At 42.4% G+C, this 17,753-nt stretch overlaps 1 protein-coding gene across 1 annotated transcript in view; it reads right to left on the bottom strand.

Annotated features, from left to right (window-relative positions):
• Positions 1 to 17,753, bottom strand: part of LOC126095072 (furin-like protease 2) — a 474,956-nt gene that overhangs the window by 252,627 nt on the left and 204,576 nt on the right. The window contains exon 2 of the mRNA XM_049909754.1: positions 1,719 to 1,931. The gene's annotated coding sequence lies outside the window, so the exon portion shown is untranslated. The remainder of the gene's footprint in view (positions 1 to 1,718; positions 1,932 to 17,753) is intronic.

Here is a 17,753-nt window from a genome sequence, read left to right as displayed (position 1 = left end):
GTTTTAAACTGCTTCGATTAACCCACGAAATCTACTTCTAAGTTATTTATGGTCGGTGGGTTGGTTGATTGATTGATTGATTGCTGTTTGGTCACCTCCCCCCAAATCGATGTCATCGGTCCCATTGGATTAGGGAAGGATGGGGAAGGAAGTCAGCAGTGCAGTTTCAAAGGAACCATACCGGCACTTGCCTGAAGCGATTTAGAGAAATCACAGGAAACCTAAATCAGGATAGCCGGACGCGGGTTTGAACCGTCATCCTCCCGAATTCGAGTCCAGTGTACTAACCACTGCGCCACCTCGCTCGGTAGTTACTTACTTACGTTGGCGGTTGTAACTTATTCGAATTCTGGAACATTTTCTTCGTTATCTTCTATCAAGTAATTTCGGAAAACCGTGTTAGGCACTCTGCTTCTGTGGCACTGTCCATAGTAACATTACCATTGTTATCGTGCAGTGAAGGTATTGATTCTGTAGGGTGCACTATCTGGGCCGGTTTAGGGCCCAAACGATATAATTCGCCGCGTGGGGCCCAATGCTGACAGAAGCGCCACAACTGTGGGATTTCTATGCAGGAAGTATCACAATGACATCGGCAAGGGGGTGCCAACGCAAGATTTGAATATAACGGATATCCAGCTAGTAGCAAAAACTGATACGGGTGAAAGCGTACGAAGAAAATGAGGGCTGTGGAGGGGGGGGGGGGCGAAAGGAGGGTGCCAAATGATAGGTTGCTTGAGACGAGAAATATTTTCGTTCCAGCCCTGGTGATGACTAACTACTTCATAGAAGTATCGACACTGACCCCTTACATCATCCACGCATCCCATTGCTCGGTTTTTCGGAACTTGGCTTCTGAGAGTCTCCTACACTCCGAGTACGTATGTTGCGAGGCCAGTTCTTCTCTGCATGAATGTTCCAGAATGTTCCACCGCCATTCTTAACCAGCAAGACAATGCACGGTGACACACAGCTCGCTGTGTCTGTGGCACCACCTCGATTGTACTGTTCGCGCTATGGACCCTCAACCGAGAAACCTAGAGCAGCTGGCCACGACAATGGAGTCCCCATAGCTCCACATACCTTTCGGTACCTTCCACAACGTCATCGACACTCTTCCTGCAAGTCTCGCAGCGGACCGCGTTGCGAAAGGTGGTTATTCAGGCTTTAGACAGGTGGTGACATTAATCCGACTGTACAGTGTAATAGACATGTACTGAATTGGAATGGATTGGTAAGAAAGAAAAATTCGTAGCACAATATGACTAAAAGAAGGGATCGATTGAGGGGACATATCCTGAGCCATCAAGGAATAGTTAATTTGGTAACGGAAAGAGGTTTGGGTGTAAAAATTTTAGAGGGGGTCCAGAAATGTGACTACAGGAAGCTGGTTTAAATGGATGCAGGTTGCAGTATCTATGCAGGGATGATGAGGCTTTCAGAAGATTCGGCTAGGGTGACTAAATGAATCAAACTATTCCTCGGTCTGAGGACGACATCATCGTTCACTTGTCAATACGCATACGAGAATGCACTTATTTACATCTCGGATGCATAAGTACACAAAGGAATTCAGCTACGAAAATGTCATGCTGTCTCATTAGAACACGTCAGACTGTGTGGTAACGGAATATTATGTTCGTTGAGCTACAGCGTCAACTCATGTGCCCAGTTGCGCTTTAATTGAACAGTCACTGAGTTCCACACACCGCACTCACCAGGTACCATTGCTCCTTGTAGAGGGGGTCCGGGAAGAGGCTCTGCACGCCGATGCCGCGGTAGTGCTGGCGGTGTTGCGTCTGCGTCTGCGCCTGCGCCTGCGAGCGGGCGCCCAGAAACGACGGCAGATCGGCGAAGCCGCCGCCGAAGCGCGCCTCCGTGTAGTCTCGCTTCCGGCGTCGCTTCTCGTGCTGCTGCTGCACCCACGCCACCTGCACAGCACACGCAAACACCCCTGTACTCTCAACTTCTCTGCCGTCAATACGTCGGCGCAGCAAAGAAACGTTTTCGTATGAGATGGCGCTAAAAATTACTTGTCCAGGCTTTGACGTCAAAGGCATTTTTCGCAATAAATAAAGTGCAGAATTTCTAACTGATCCATCACTCCACTGAGAAGAAGATAAGTACACCAGGTCAAACTGCTAAAACCGAATAAAACTGGTTTTAAAATACGAAGATGTCCCTTTTCTACCATCATGTATCTGCTAGAATTGCTAAAACACAAGTCTATGAAGACACAGATAATTGAGGCATTTTCCGGAACAAAGGCTCATATAACAGAACGATTATTAGAGATAGAGAAGCGTAAATACTTACGTTTAATATATTTGCATAATAATTTTTCCATTATGTCTCTGAAATTAACTATAGCAGTGTAGATCGCAAGGCGAACTTATTAAAAGGTGACCAGTTTCGATCATCAGATGATAGTCTCCAGACCTACAGCCTTATTGGTGGACGATGGCTGTCCATGGAGCAGAAACCGCTGAATGACGATAGTCAGCTGTTCCATGCACAGCAATTGCCGATCAAAGTGGTTGTAGGTCTGAACTGATTAAACTGGACTGTGCACCAGCTGCGATGATCATGTGATTATCGAAACGGGTCAGCGTCTTATAAATCTTGTCTTGAAATCTAGACTTCTGTAATTAATATCCGAGATCATATTTTGGTCTATTAATTTCAGAGATTACATTTTGATCGCTGATATCTCCAATAATGTTTTCAAAAAATAATTTTTTTTCCCGTCATACTACGTGTTTTAATCTATGTTTTCGATGTGAAAAATAATGTTTCTCTTAAAAATTTATAGGACTTTTTCCCGTAAATCGGTGTCAGTAGGTTAGAATGAGCAAGAATATTTCATTTTTCAAATGTTATTTTAACCCTCAAACGAACATTAAAATCAACAGTAATACTATACATAATTATACCTACGATCAAGGGATCTTCAAAAATAACAAAAATAAAAACAACAAAACAACTACTATACAAATAAAATGCCACTGTTTTGTCCTGTGTTACATACACATTTTGATGGACAGTTTCTCTGGTATAGTTTCTACTTCCTGAAGGATCTTCTGTTTCTCTTCTGCGTCTACTTCCTGTTCTGCACGGATGTAGATCATCTTAATGAAGTCAGGTTGCTGGTGACTATCTCCAAGCATATTGTATAACCACTAACTACTTTCGTCACTCATGTACTTAAATAAATCCCTGACATCCTTTTCTTTTTCTGCCTTCACTGCGTTAATACAGTGGCAGATTTTTCTAATACTCCATTACTGTATTTCTGTTTCGTAAGTCACAATGATGTATATGGGCCTTTTTATGTCAGTCAGCCTAGTACTAAACCAACTACTGATGTAGCTGCTGTAATCCAGAGCTCATTTCCAGTCGGCAACTTCAGCCGGTATGACGCAAGCTGCGTAGTAGATATTACGGCGATTTCGTTGATTAAACTGCACTGTGCACCAGCTGCGACAGGACGGGGGTTTGCCGCTGACTTATCTGTTCCGCAACCGGCGGCCCTGAATTTGCGCCCCCTACAAGGGCGCGCTCAGTGCTACGGAATGATTGCGACAGCGGAGATGCTACCAACACAATACGCCACGTCTGCTATAGTGGCCCCGCAGCGTTGTACACGTTACGATTAATGCTATCGCAGTTCGTAACAACATATCGCAGCTTCTGCTAATACTCATCTGAATCCCAACGTATCTCTCGAACCTATCAGCAGCGCAACCAACTCCTTGAAGTGGGCTAAGAGCGAAGCTTTCTCGCGATACTTTGGCAAAAACCTGAATTTGTTTTCAATTATGATTCTCCCATGTGTGTATTTCGTATGTTTGTTATTATCAGTTGTTTATTATTCTTTTTAGGGTGTTTCTCGTTGACACGTTAGTGCTCCAACCAACTGACCACGCGAAAGAAGGGTTTGCCTAAGGTATTTCACATAATGACTAAAGATGCTCTTTTAATGCTAGGACGCAGATATATTACAATACGTAGAGCTACTTCGAGTACAGAAATCTCGTAAAAATCACGACTGTGAATCACCTGATTCATACGTATATAACAACTTATGCTGCTGTTGTTGTTAGCCGGCCGGAGTGGCCGTGAGGTTCTAGGCGCTACAGTCTGGAACCGGGCGACCGCTGCGATCACATGTTCGAATCCAGCCTCGGGCACGGATGTGTGTGATGTCCTTAGGTTAGTTAGGTTTAATTAGTTCTAAGTTGTAGGCGACTGATGACCACAGAAGTTAAGTCGCATAGTGCTCAGAGCCATTTGTTGTTGTTGTTGTCGTTAGTAGGTGGGTCCTGCTGCTTTACTCTGATGGCTGGGAGAGGTGGTGATAGCACAATGCAACCACACAGGGTCATTTACCTGCCCTTACCTAAGGGTGTTATGCAACCCTCAACATTTTCAAATACTACAAGCAAGATTTTAAAATTCTCTCCTTTGTTACGTGTCCTACAGACAAGTCAGCACGATCTTTCTGTAGGAAATTTAATGAACACACATGAACAAAAGATTTGCATCAGCCCAGTTCCGAGAACTCTGGAAGACAGACGTCAACTGTGGATATTGTATCACAGACAGTCCCTTTGACTGATCTGAGGTGGCACTAAACCGGCCCAAAGATGTAAACAACCATGCATGAGCACCGCCTATCAGACAAACGGGTTCATCTACATCTACATTTATACTCCGCAAGCCACCCAACGGTGTGTGGCGGAGGGCACTTTACGTGCCACTATCATTACCTCCCTTTTCTGTTCCAGTCGCATATGGTTAGCGGGAAGAACGACTGTCTGAAAGCCTCCGTGCGCGCTCGAATCTCTCTAATTTTACCTTCGCGATCTCCTCGGGAGGTATAAGTAGGGGGAAGCAACATATTCGATACCTCATCCAGAAACGCACCCTCTCGAAACCTGGCGAGCAAGCTACACCGCGATGCAGAGCGCCTCTCTTGCAGAGTCTGCCACTTGAGTTTGATAAACATCTCCGTAACGCTATCACGGTAACCAAATAACCCCGTGACGAAACGCGCCGCTCTTCTTCGAATCTTCTCTGTCTCCTCTGTCAACTCGAGCTGGTACGGATCCCACACTGATGAGCAATACTCAAGTATAGGTCGAACTAGTGTTTTGTAAGCCACCTCCTTTGTTGACGGACTACACTTTCTAAGGCCTCTCCCAATGAATCTCAACCTGGCACCCGCCTTACCAATAATTAATTTTATACGATCATTCCACTTCAAATCGTTCCGCACGCATACTCCCAGATATTTTACAGAAGTAACTGCTACCAGTGTTTGTTCCGCTATCATATAATCATACAATCATACAATAAAGGATCCTTCTTTCTATGTATTCGCAATACATTACATTTGTCTATGTTAAGGGTCAGTTGCCATTCCCTGCACCAAGTGCCTATACGCTGCAGATCTTCCTGCTTTTCGCTACAATTTTCTAATGCTGCAACTTCTCTGTATTCTACAGCATCATCCGCGAAAAGCAGCATGGAACTTCCGACACTATCTACTAGGTCATTTGTATATATTGTGAAAAGCAATGGTCTCATAACACTCCCCTGTGGCACGCCAGAGATTACATTAACGTCTGTAGACGTCTCTCCATTGATAACATGGTGTGTTCTGTTTACTAAAAACTCTTCAATCCAGCCACACAGCTGGTCTAATACTCCGTAGGCTCTTACTTTGTTTATCAGGCGACAGTGCGGAACTGTATCAAACGCCTTCCGGAAGTCAAGGAAAATAGCACCTACCTGTGAGCCTGTATCTAATATTTTCTGGGTCTCATGAACAAATAAAGGCAGTTGGGTCTCACACGATCGCTGTTTCCGGAATCCGTGTTGATTCCTACAGAGGAGATTCTGGGTTTCCAAAAACGACATGATACTCGAGCAAAAAACATGTTCTAAAATTCTACAACAGATCGACGTCAGAGATATAGGTCTATAGTTTTGCGCATCTGCTCGACGACCCTTCTTGGAGACTGGGACTACCAATGCTCTTTTCCCATCATTTGGAACCTTCCATTCCTATAGACTTGCGGTACACGGCTGTTAGAAGGGGGGCAAGTTCTTTCGCGTACTCTGTGTAGAATCGAATTGGTATCCCGTCAGGTCCAGTGGACGTTCCTCTGTTGAGTGTTACCAGTTGTTTTTCTATTCCTTTGACGCTTATGTCGATGTCAGCCATTTTTCCGACAGCCGATCAGCTTCAGTCATTCCACCAGGAAGGAGGTACACGGCTCATTTTGTCTGTAGTTCAACCATGCCTAGAGGCTCAATACCACGGTTCGATCGCATCCGCGTTGTTACTTTGTGCCACGAAGGGCTCAACAAGAGATGTGTCCAGGCGTCTCGGAGTGAACCAAAGCGATGTTGTTCGGACATGGAGATACAGAGAGACATGAACTGTCGATAACATGCCTCACTCAGGCCGCCCAAGGGCTAGTACTGCAGTGGATGACCTCTACCTACGGCTTATGGTTCGGAGGAACCCTGACAGCAACGCCACGGTATTGAACAATGCTTTTCGTGCATCCACAGGGCGTCGTGTTGCGATTCAAACTATGCGCAATAGGCTGCATAATGTGCAGCTTCACTCCCGACGTCTATGGCGAGGTCCATATTTCCAACCACGACACTATGCAGCGCGGTACAGATAGGCCCAACAACATGCCCAATGGACCGCTCAGGATTGGCATCACGTTCTCTTCGCCGATGCATGTCGCATATGCCTTCAACCAGACAATAGCCGGAGATGTGTTCAGAGACAACCTGGTTATGCTGAACGCCTTAGACACACTGTCCAGCGACTGCAGCAATGTGGAGGTTCCCTTATGTTTTGTGGTGGCATTATGTGGGGCCGACGTACGCCGCTGATGGTCATGGAAGGCGCAGTAACGGCTGTACAATATTTGAATGCCATCCTCCGACCGATAGTACAACCATATCCGCAGCATATTGGTGAGGCATTCGTCTTCACGCACGAAAATTCGCGTCCCCATCGTGCACATCTTGTGAATGACTTCCTTCAGGTGAACGACATCGCTCGACTAGAATGGCCAACATGTTCTCCAGACATGAACCCTATCGAACCGGGGATAGACTGGGAAGGGCTGTATACGGACGACGTGACGCACCAACCACTCTGAGGAATGTACGCCGAATTACCATTAAGGAGTGGGACAATCTCTACCAACAGTGCCTTGATGAACTTGTGGATAGTATGCCACAACGAATACAGGCATGCATCAATGCAAGAGGACGTGCTGCTGGGATTAGAGGTAGCGTTGTGTACGGCAATCTGGACCACCACCTCTGAAGGTCTCGCTGTATGGTGGTTCAACATGCAATGTGTGGTTTTCATGAGCAATAAAAAGGGCGGAAATGATGTTTATGTTGATCTCTATTCCAGTTTTCTGTACAGGTTCCGGAACTCTAGGAACCGAGGTGATGCATAACCATTTTTGACGTGTGTAGTTAAATTTTTTTTGCACTGGGATACATTTTCAAATACGTTTTCCTTCATTAACTCGAAAATTGCTCTCCTGCAAAAATATATTTCACAGAAAATTTAACTACATTAAATTTCCTACAAACCTCAAAGATTAACTGGAGTTTGTGGTTGCGGGAGAATTTTAGCAGAGGTGTTTATTGTGGAGACATAATAGTTGGACCATGAACACAGACGATGCTGGCGAGACAATGAAGGGCGTTTGATCGTGGAAGGAATGATATATGAGAAATTATTATTAATGTGGTTATCATAGTAAGCAAAAATGGCTGAAGTTCCCTTTGGACACAATTTAGGAGAGTACACTTGGAGGGAACATAGATGTTTTGTTATGGATGAGGTAGCTGTTTAACCCCGTACTACATGACAAGCGATTTACAGAACAGTTTTCTGGATTGTAGCTGCGTACCATACATGATGCTATGTATACGATCCACTTCCTGCCTCGTCGACAGTTCACGTATGTGTGTCTTGTGTAGGGCTCATGAGGAGAGGCCGTTTCGAGGATTTCATATTTTAGGTCGTAAATTAAGTTGCAGTAACACCAATGTTACGTCAAAGGACCAATCGAAGTAATTTCAGTAGTGCAAATGCAACGTCGAGGCTGCTCGTCTAGAATTTCTAAGTACCCCGTAATTGATAAGCATTCCTCCCCCCCCCCCCCATTATTACGTGAATTATGCAATAATATTTGCACCTTTAGACTTCCGAAAGTTTTACACAGTTCTCTTTGGAGACAGAAAGGTTGTCTTACTAGAAATTGTGCTCTGTGGAAATCCCTCACGAAGCAGATCTTGTCAAAGGCATCAACAGCAACATAATTCGTATCGATGCACAGAAGTAGGATTGATTGTAGAAGAAGAGCTGTGGGAGGAGGATTATCTCACATCAAAGTCATTACATAAACAATCACGGCGAAGTCACCGCTGTGCGTTTCATAGCGATCGAGAGTCAACAAACTCCACTGAAACGTAACAGTCTAACTGTAAAATACTGTGTCAATTTAGTTTAGTGTTAAATAAATAGCCGTACAAGAGAGCACTCTATTTCCTTTTGGAAGACCCTCCATGACCTCTCTATTTCAGTTTGAGAAGCTCACGTCTGCAGCAGGCAGCTGACGTCCCTACTTTACCAAAGGCAAAATTGTGCCAACAGTGATCAGAAGAAAGCGATTCCACTAAGACTAATGTTACTATGTTTACCGAAATAATGTGATCAATAAAATGATTATTATTTTAAAAACTGATAAAGCTACAGAACGCACTTAATTTTCTAGGACCGCCGAAATGATAGTAGTACAATCTCAGTACATCACCAGCTGTACAAGCAACTTCTTAGAGATGAAACTTTCTCATCTTCCATTCAGACGTCGGATATACACAGCTGCAGTTTCACAGCGTATTTATTTTCGCGTTATTTGCTTCATTCTGCGAGTGCCCCCGTAGTTTTTGTTTGGTGCTGCAGCTTCCTAGCGGAGTGGAGACAAACGTGTCCGGAATATTTAATCTTCTTTTTTGCATAAAGTAATTAAGCATATTTACTTAGAACCTGCACGGTCGGACAGTGCGACGCGCTCAATGTGAAAAAGAGAAACAATCTGTACGGAAAATTTTCAACGACGCAATTCCCACATACTAGTATTATTTACACGCACTGCCTCCTGTTTCACAGGAGATTGCACAGGGTTTCAAAAGAAGCTACGTTGAAGGAACAAATCTCAATTACAGATAAGACACCACAAAGAATATTATGTTGTTTGCAACGATGATGGACAAAACCGTACCATTAAGAGGAGGAAGGATAGGCGTTTAACGTCGCAAATAACGCCTTCAGAGTCCAAGCACAAGCTCGGATTGGAAAAGGTAATCGGCAGTGTTCTTTTCAAACTAACTATTTAGAGAAATTAAACCGAAACCTAACTAAATGCACGAATTGTAAGTATGAAATGTCAAGAGTTATCGTCATTTCCCTTTCCACTTTAAAGATAACGTTTTGAGTCACGAACAGTGATGAAGAAAAAAAATCTGCCTCCCTTCCAAATGCTTGAAGTATTATCAGTACTGTCTAGCTGCTAATGTCACTGCCAAAATCCTTAGAGATAACAACAATGCTTATCAAGATGACACCGTAAAAGAGACGTCAACTTTGTACACACACTCCGCGACCACCGAACACACAGTAACTGGTTGACCAAATACTGGTGAAGTATTAGTATTAAGGTGTGTCGTTATCTTGAACGACAGATGTGTTTAGATCTTGCGACATTACGCGATGCGGAGATTTTATTGTATCAAGGAATGCTACCAAGACTTTTTAGGTTGGAATTCCAAATTTTGTTGTTTCGGAGGGCAAGCTATTCTTTACTACCGATCACTTGTTGGTGACTCAGAGCTTGCACCTAGAGCGTAGTACAGTGAAGACGTGTTGGATGTAGTTTTTCCGGGCGACATACAGCCACAAGTTGCTATACTTATTAATTCACAAATATTTAGCTACCTTGGTGATGTATACTGCGAAGCAGCTTAGTGTTTGAGACCTTGCGCACTGCTATCAACAGCAGAGTGCCGCATTAGAAATTTATTTGTCGCGAAATATGTGAATGTCTGAGAAGTAAACAATTCGAGTCAAAATTTACCTAATTGCCGCACAGAAGTAATTCAAACTCACTCCAGAAATTATATGACTAGCAAACCCCTGATTCTTTAACCAATCTAACGTCCACGCGCAGAAGAGCTTCAAACCTATGATCACTGTACAAATAGATCAATGGATTAAATGTTTGACGTTAGGCTCGTAAGCAAGGAAAGTTATAAAAATTTCAAATTATCTTTTTAGTTTGTAGGAAGTCGCTAAATGCTCTCATTCATAAATACTGGATAAATATAGTCTGTATCTATTTTGGTGCAGCGTAACTCACTACATGCAAATAGCCAGTTTCTAAATTTAATACTTGTCTTATTGTGTCAAGCTTTTCATATAAGATTATACTTTTAAAACGAGTAGACTATGACAGCATTTTAAATTTTTTAATTATTAATTACGCTACGTATCGAAAATCAGCTTCTTGCTGCTCGTGGATGCCGTTAGATAGGCAACCTGGAATTCAAACTCTGAACCACGAATCTTGAACCAGGATAGCCGTTTACCGTTACCGGTGATTTTATGCAGTTCATATTCTACAATGGCATTAATAAACTATAGGTTGGACTGGAACCATTTTTCACCATTGTATGATCGTATCTAGACTCGTATACGAACGGACCAAAATTTATAAAAAAATCGACCGTGCATTCAGTTCCACACCTTCCTATTGCTGACTCCTATTTTTCTCGGAATTGTTAACTTCTTGCAACATTTTACCACGTCGAACGCTGTTTCCAGGTCGACAACTCCAATGACTCATTTTTCTTCACTCTTGCTTCCATTATGAAGCGCAGCATCAGAAGTGCCACTCTGGTGCCTTTTACCTTATAATATTCTTACAAGTAGAGTTCATGAAAGTGAAAACTGAGACAATGGTTAAAAAACAGTAAATTTTTAACTTTTTTTTTCTCAAATCAGGCTTTTTTCAGAAGGTGCTCGAATTTATTACCTTACGTATCACTATGAAGTTACATCTTAAAACAAACGATTTGCACCTTTATCTGGAAAATTCCTGACTACACTCCTACGAGACCTGCTAATCACTTGCCTATTCAAGCACATACTACACTACACACCAATTTGACGTTTGTTGCATGCCGTCTTCATTCTGCTGCCATTTTAACGTACAACGTGTAGTTTTTGCCACGACCGGAATGGCACTTGGCCATAGTGTTTGGTTTAGCACACGTAGTGGCCTCACCGGACTCGTGCTCGGCGGTGCACGTCTGGGGGAAATTCAACTCGCGTCCCGCGTGCAGCTGCGCTCAGCGGCCGCTAATGGCGCGGCACCAGACGAAGGTCGCAGGGCCCTGCAGCCCTTTTTGCACTGCCGCGTTCTGCCCTGCGCTAATTGAATTACATCTCCATATCAAAAGGCTGCCTAACTCGAATCACATGCGTCTCTTCACGGCCAATTCAGAGCTCGCTGGTGCGAACACCCACGCCGCGACAGCTCGCTTTTGTCTAGCACAGTGGGGGCAGAGCACTCTCTGCGAGGCCGTCTACACCGCCGACCTCTCGAGTCCCGACATTTCATTTTACGCACTGTTTCTCGCTGAACACTGTGCATCTGTATCTCCGACTCGTGCAGTGAGCAGAGCTGGGTGCTACGTATAGCTACCCGAAACTAGGGATGTTCGATGATCATCGATATTTGCAAACTGTCGTTGTCGTGAAATACGATGTTTAAACATCGATACTCTCGTCTCTGAAACATCATAAAATCGAAGTTTAATACGAACTATTCACATTTGATGCTGGCAAAAGAAAAAAAAAAACAGTCTACTTCTTACCACTGTCAAGAATTGGTTTTATTCAAACGAATCTTTTTACTAAACACGTCTCACAACATTAGTGGAGTGGTTGAAAAATTAGAAATAGTATTTGGAAGAAAGTCACATGTACGGACTTCAGAAAGCAATTTCACTTCATCCATCCTTACCACGAGAGACGAAAGCCGATGTACATATAACCAGCATTAAATAAATAAGCAGCTACATAGGCGTCCGCGGCCAGCGTCATGATGATCGAAATTCTGGGTGTCGTAACGCGTCACTGCATGAAACACTTCAAAACTTGCGTAATACTTGGCTTTTAGAAGTCCGTTTTAATACGATCGAAACGATGAGTTTACAGTTTATAGTTAAAATATTTTATGCAATGACCCAGTACCACATCCAGAAGAATTTTAATCATCAAACCAATAGCTGTATTTTCATCTCTGATTTATTCCAGAGGCAAGCGGTTTCGGCATTCCACTATGTCATATCAGGCCTCCTATGGTAACATAGAGGCTGAGCTTTTATTTCCAGGCAGAATATCATGCAAAAGCGAACCAATATCCGCAACAGCGTATTTAATACGGCTATAAACTAGTAAATAATTTGAACGCTCAAATATGTGACTGGTTTTCTGAAAACTCCCCCACCCTACTACATCTCGATTGGCTTGCAGAATTACCCGACTTGAACCCCATAGAAAATCTGTGGAACATTTTCGAACAGCGGGTAAAACGCCAAGATTACCAACACCGCCGTCCGTGGAATTTCGCGATTAAATCCTCGGCGGGTGGCTTACCTTCGATGCGACGTACCTGAAAAACCTTGCCAAGTCACTTCCTAACCATATGAAATTCTTTGCAAGTGCAGAGCCGTGTTACATACGCTGGTGCGGATACTGGTTCACTTTTGCGTGGTATTTTGCCTGCCAGTAACAAGTTAAGCCATGTTACCAAAGGAGGCCTGATGTGACATAATGGAATGCCGAAACCGGTTGCCTCTGTAATTAATCAGAGATCAAAATGTAGCTGTTGGTTCATTTAATGCAGAGTATATCAGAAATTGATATCGCCTTACGGTAAGAACATTGCGCAACAAGTGTCGCATTTCAGAAGCGAGTACATGTTCCAGGTTTCCCGCATGAACAGTTCTCTTGCGGTACGGATAATAGGTGGATGGCAGTGTGCGATTGAAACGGCATGGCGACTGGAAACATACTCCAAAAGTTGGAATACGCGTTACAATACGATTCATGTGGGCAAAACGTCTAAATTCCGCACGGATTCGCAGTAGAATTCCAGCAGCATGTGGACCAAATGCAATGCCGCGTCCAGCCGTAGCGAAATGGTACCAACTATTTGACCAAGGCCGCACGGACGTGGGTGATGTTGGGAGGAAAATCCAGAGCCTGGCCCATGCGACTTCAGTCTTCTCGGCAAGTGTAAACGTCAAGAATTCAAATGGTTCAAATGGCTCAAATGGCTCTGAGCGCTAAGGGACTTAACATCTATGGTCATCAGTCCCTAGAACTTAGAACTACTTAAACCTAACTAACCTAAGGATATCACACAACATCCAGTCATCACGAGGCAAAGAAAATCCCTGACCCCGCCGGGAATCGAACCCGGGAACCCGCGTCAAGAATTTGCTGCAGCTGCTGAACCGACGGCGTGAGTATGAGCATTCCCTTAATAGATTACAGGAGAACAAAGAAACCAAATTTGATTTACAAAGTAAACATTGTAAAGCAGCACAAGAGAAGAATAGCTGGGAAACTGGAACAGTGCAGTTCAGTTATTATCTAAAAGATCGCCATCTATATCTTAAACAGGGTGCATCACTAGTGTGGAAGAATATCATCGGTACTACCAGTGTAAAGGTACAAAAAACTGCACTTCAGTATTTTAGCTGCATAGTCCGCATCATTAGCCTAACAGAGACTGTACTTAGAAGCAGGATATGCTCCGAGTCAACAACACAGTAAACTGAAAGTGAAACTTCTCTGAAACTATTATTTTGATAGTCTGTATAGAAAAAGCTGTGGGATCTGTAACGTTATTTATTTCTGTATTTGTAAATTAATAAATCTCTTAAATATATTTGTATGTTGCTCTTTCCGCTGTGCAGTAAACTCATCAGTTAATATCGATGTTTGGGATCGATCATGTCAGACTATCGATGTTTCCCTGCTGGTACTGAAATCGAAATCGGCATCAATGATAGAAATGTATCGCACATCCATGTCAGAGACCCTTTTTGAATTAAACTCTTGCTTGCTTGCAAGCTTGAGAGTGTGGAACTGAATACACGGTGGTTTTTTTTTACAGTATGTACAAGAACAAAGAAGGAAGTACTCAGATGAAAAAGCGTGTAAGACAGTGATGCAGCCTCTCGTCCGTCTGTTGAACTTATACACTGAAGAACCAGTGACGGAAATAAAAGAAAGATTCAAGAGTGGAATTAAAATTCAAGGTGAAAGGATATCAATGACAAGACTCGCTTATGACATTGCTATCCTCAGAAAAAGTGAAGAATGACAATATCTGCTGAATGGAATGAACATTCTAATGAGCACAATTAAGGACTGATAGTAAAGCAAAGAAAAGTCGACAGTAATGAGAAGTAGCAAAATGGGAACAGTGATGAATTTAACATCAAAACTGGATGACGAAGTGGACGAAGGTAGGGAATTCTGCTACCTTGGAGGCAAAATAACCCATGACGGACGAAGCAAGGACGACACAAGAAGCTGACTAGCACTGGCAAAAAGGACAGTGGATAAAAGAAATCTACTGGTATCAAACATTGGCCTTAATTTGGGGAGAAATTTCTGAGAACTTACTTTTAGGGCACAGCATTATATTTTAGTGAAACATGGACTTCAGGAAAATCAGAAGAGAATGACGAATGTTGGAAATCAGGTGGACTTACAAGGCAAGGAATGAGGTGGTTCTCGGCAGAATCGGCGAGGAAATGAAAATTATGGAAAACAACGACAAGAAGAAAGGACAGTATGACACGACATGTGTTAAGATGTCGAAGAATAATCTTCGTGGTATTAGAGGGAGCTGTAGAGAGTAAAAACAGTAGGAGAAGGCAGAGATCGAAATACATATAGCAAATAACTGAGGGAAGTACGTTGCAAGTGCTGCTCCGCGTTGAAGATGTCCCGAGTCAGGAAATGTCGCATCGAATCAGTCGTAAGACGTAGGACTAAAAAGAAGCTGCGCTTTACAGTACCATATACTGACTACCACACATCAGCGTTGTATCTGCAATATAGCTTAATATCTTACCAAATTCTTGGCTTTATGTCTGTGTAAGCGTGACTGATTTAATGGTCAAACTTTACGCAGTACACGTAACAAAAAATTCAACCAAGCATGGATATGAAGCTCGCCTAGCTTTGAAAATCCAGCTGAATGCATTTTTAGCTTCTTCAATTACTTTTTTCTTTAATGCGAACAATGAAAGATTCATACACTAAATGAAATGGTAGTAAATCACAGATAGTTTGGTATGTTACCACTTCGTGCATCTTTGAATGCAAACATAACGAAAATTATCAATTTATTCGCAATGTTGCCACTTTTAAAATCTTTTCATGCTGAACAGATGAGTGATACACCTTCTCTGGTTTCCAGAGCTCGCATTATTGAGCAGAACGCGGGCAAGAAAGTAACAGACGAGTCTTGTCGCAGCTTGGGCAGTAGTAGTAGTTGTGTCGTAGACATAGGACGTTGTGTACCTTCGCAGAATGAGCATCTTGGATAGCAGATGTGCCGCACAGAGATTGCTATTTGAGACGTTGCGTGATGTGTAACCTCAAGATGAAGGGTGATTTCTATAATTATCACATAAAGAGACAGAACTTCTGAAAAATCTAATTTATGCCGAGTTTGTTAGTGGCCAGCTCGAGTTCAGTAATTATTGCTATGCAGATATTTCATTGTGTCTAATCATAACAGTGTGTTGGCGATCAGGGAGAACTACCAATCATGTGTTCAGTATTCTAATTAGCCTTCCTTCATTTAAATTAAACAGTATTGCACTAGGAATCCAGGAAAACCAGTTTTGCAAATTATGTCTTGTCACATTGCGGAGAAAGACAATGCTGATTGTCCATATTAGTTTGAGTTTACTTTTCTGTCACTAAAAGAACTGAGTACAACGTCAAAGAACTGAGTACAACGTCAAAGAACTGAATACAACGTCAAAGAACTGAATACAACGTCAAAGAACTGAATACAACGTCAAAGAACTGAATACAACGTCAAAGAACTGAATACAACGTCAAAGAACTGAATACAACGTCAAAGAACTGAATACAACGTCAAAGAACTGAATACAGCGTCAAAGAACTGAATATAACGTCAAAGAACTTCTTTTTATGATCTGTAAATATTTCACAAAACACTGAAACAAAAAGAGTTGATTGGCTGTCGTTTTATGGCCGTACTTCCACAATGCGCATTTCCGGTCTTCGGTTGCCTGGAAAATTTTTCTCAATTCTACATGCGTTGCTCTGCTCTGATCTTATTATCTAGCTGGTTTTCTTCATCGTGTGCAGTTAAGAGCATTAATAACCTTTACGAGCTCAATTTTACTATTTCCGCTCAACGTTTATAACACTGCATGAACGAAGACCTTTGTATCCAATCACTGTACACTACTATTTGGTAAGGAGAGGATACGCACTGGCCACTCTTCGATTTTCTTTATCCCTAGATTTCAAATTCTGTGCCGGGCCATAAATTCAGTAAAAAAGTATGCTGCAATTCTAAGAATATTTCGAAAAAGTCGCCTTTGCCCATCTCCGGTAGCGTAGAGCGCGGGTAACACGCCAGTAATCAAAGTCGCTGGTTCAGAGATCGTGAGAGACAGCTTTTTTATTTTTATTTAAATTCCAAATTTATCATCAAAAGATATTATTCATTAACAACCGGTAACAATTTTTTTTACTAAAAACGTTTCTATTTTCAAATACTCTTCATATGGAAACTAATTAAGATTTGTTGAGTACTGAACGCTTAGTTGCACTTTTAAGTAACTTATTTAACGACGGGTTTCGTAGCTTAGAAGTCACATCCTAGCTTAGATACGTTAAGTCATGACAAACTTGTGACATGGACGGGACCGAACATCCTTGTGTATGAAAAAATTAGCGATTCGTCAGATAAGCAGAAAGCGTGGGTCCACCATTCCTCAAGCGTGCCACGAATCCCGAAACTGCGACAGGAGGCCGAACATAAACCGTTAAGCAACAAGAGGAATCGTTGACCCAAGCCCTCTGCTTACCTGACGAAACGCTAATTGCGTCATTTAGTCATAGACAAGGAATTTTCGGTCCCGTCAATGTCGCAAGTTTAATGTCACGATTTAACGTATCTAACGCGAATATCTGGCTTCTAACCTACGAAACTGGTCGTTAAAAAATTATTTGCAGGAGCAGCCAGGCAGTTAATGCTCAAGATGTCTACTTATGGCTGTGGTTGCCCTTCATACAAGATAGTGTGTAACAAATTAAGTTTTGATACAGATATGAATAGTGAAAATACATATACAAACAATATACGTAAACCAACATTTATTTCATTTTCCAATTGCTGTTGCGAATTTTGTACCAAATTTTTGAACTCTGACCTCCGGGGGAAAAGTTATTAAAATAAAGACACGAGTATTAAAAATGTGAGTTTTTGTTAATTAACATTTTTATTTGTTAATGAATATGGAATGAAAGTTGCTATTAAAGAGATTCGAACCACCTACTTTTCGATTAC

The sequence above is a fragment of the Schistocerca cancellata genome, chromosome 8, assembly GCF_023864275.1.
Source record: "Schistocerca cancellata isolate TAMUIC-IGC-003103 chromosome 8, iqSchCanc2.1, whole genome shotgun sequence".
In the NCBI taxonomy this organism is placed as follows: domain Eukaryota; kingdom Metazoa; phylum Arthropoda; class Insecta; order Orthoptera; family Acrididae; genus Schistocerca; species Schistocerca cancellata.
The sequence above is the reverse complement of the archived record's forward strand: the minus strand, read 5'-3'. Positions and strand labels throughout refer to the sequence as shown.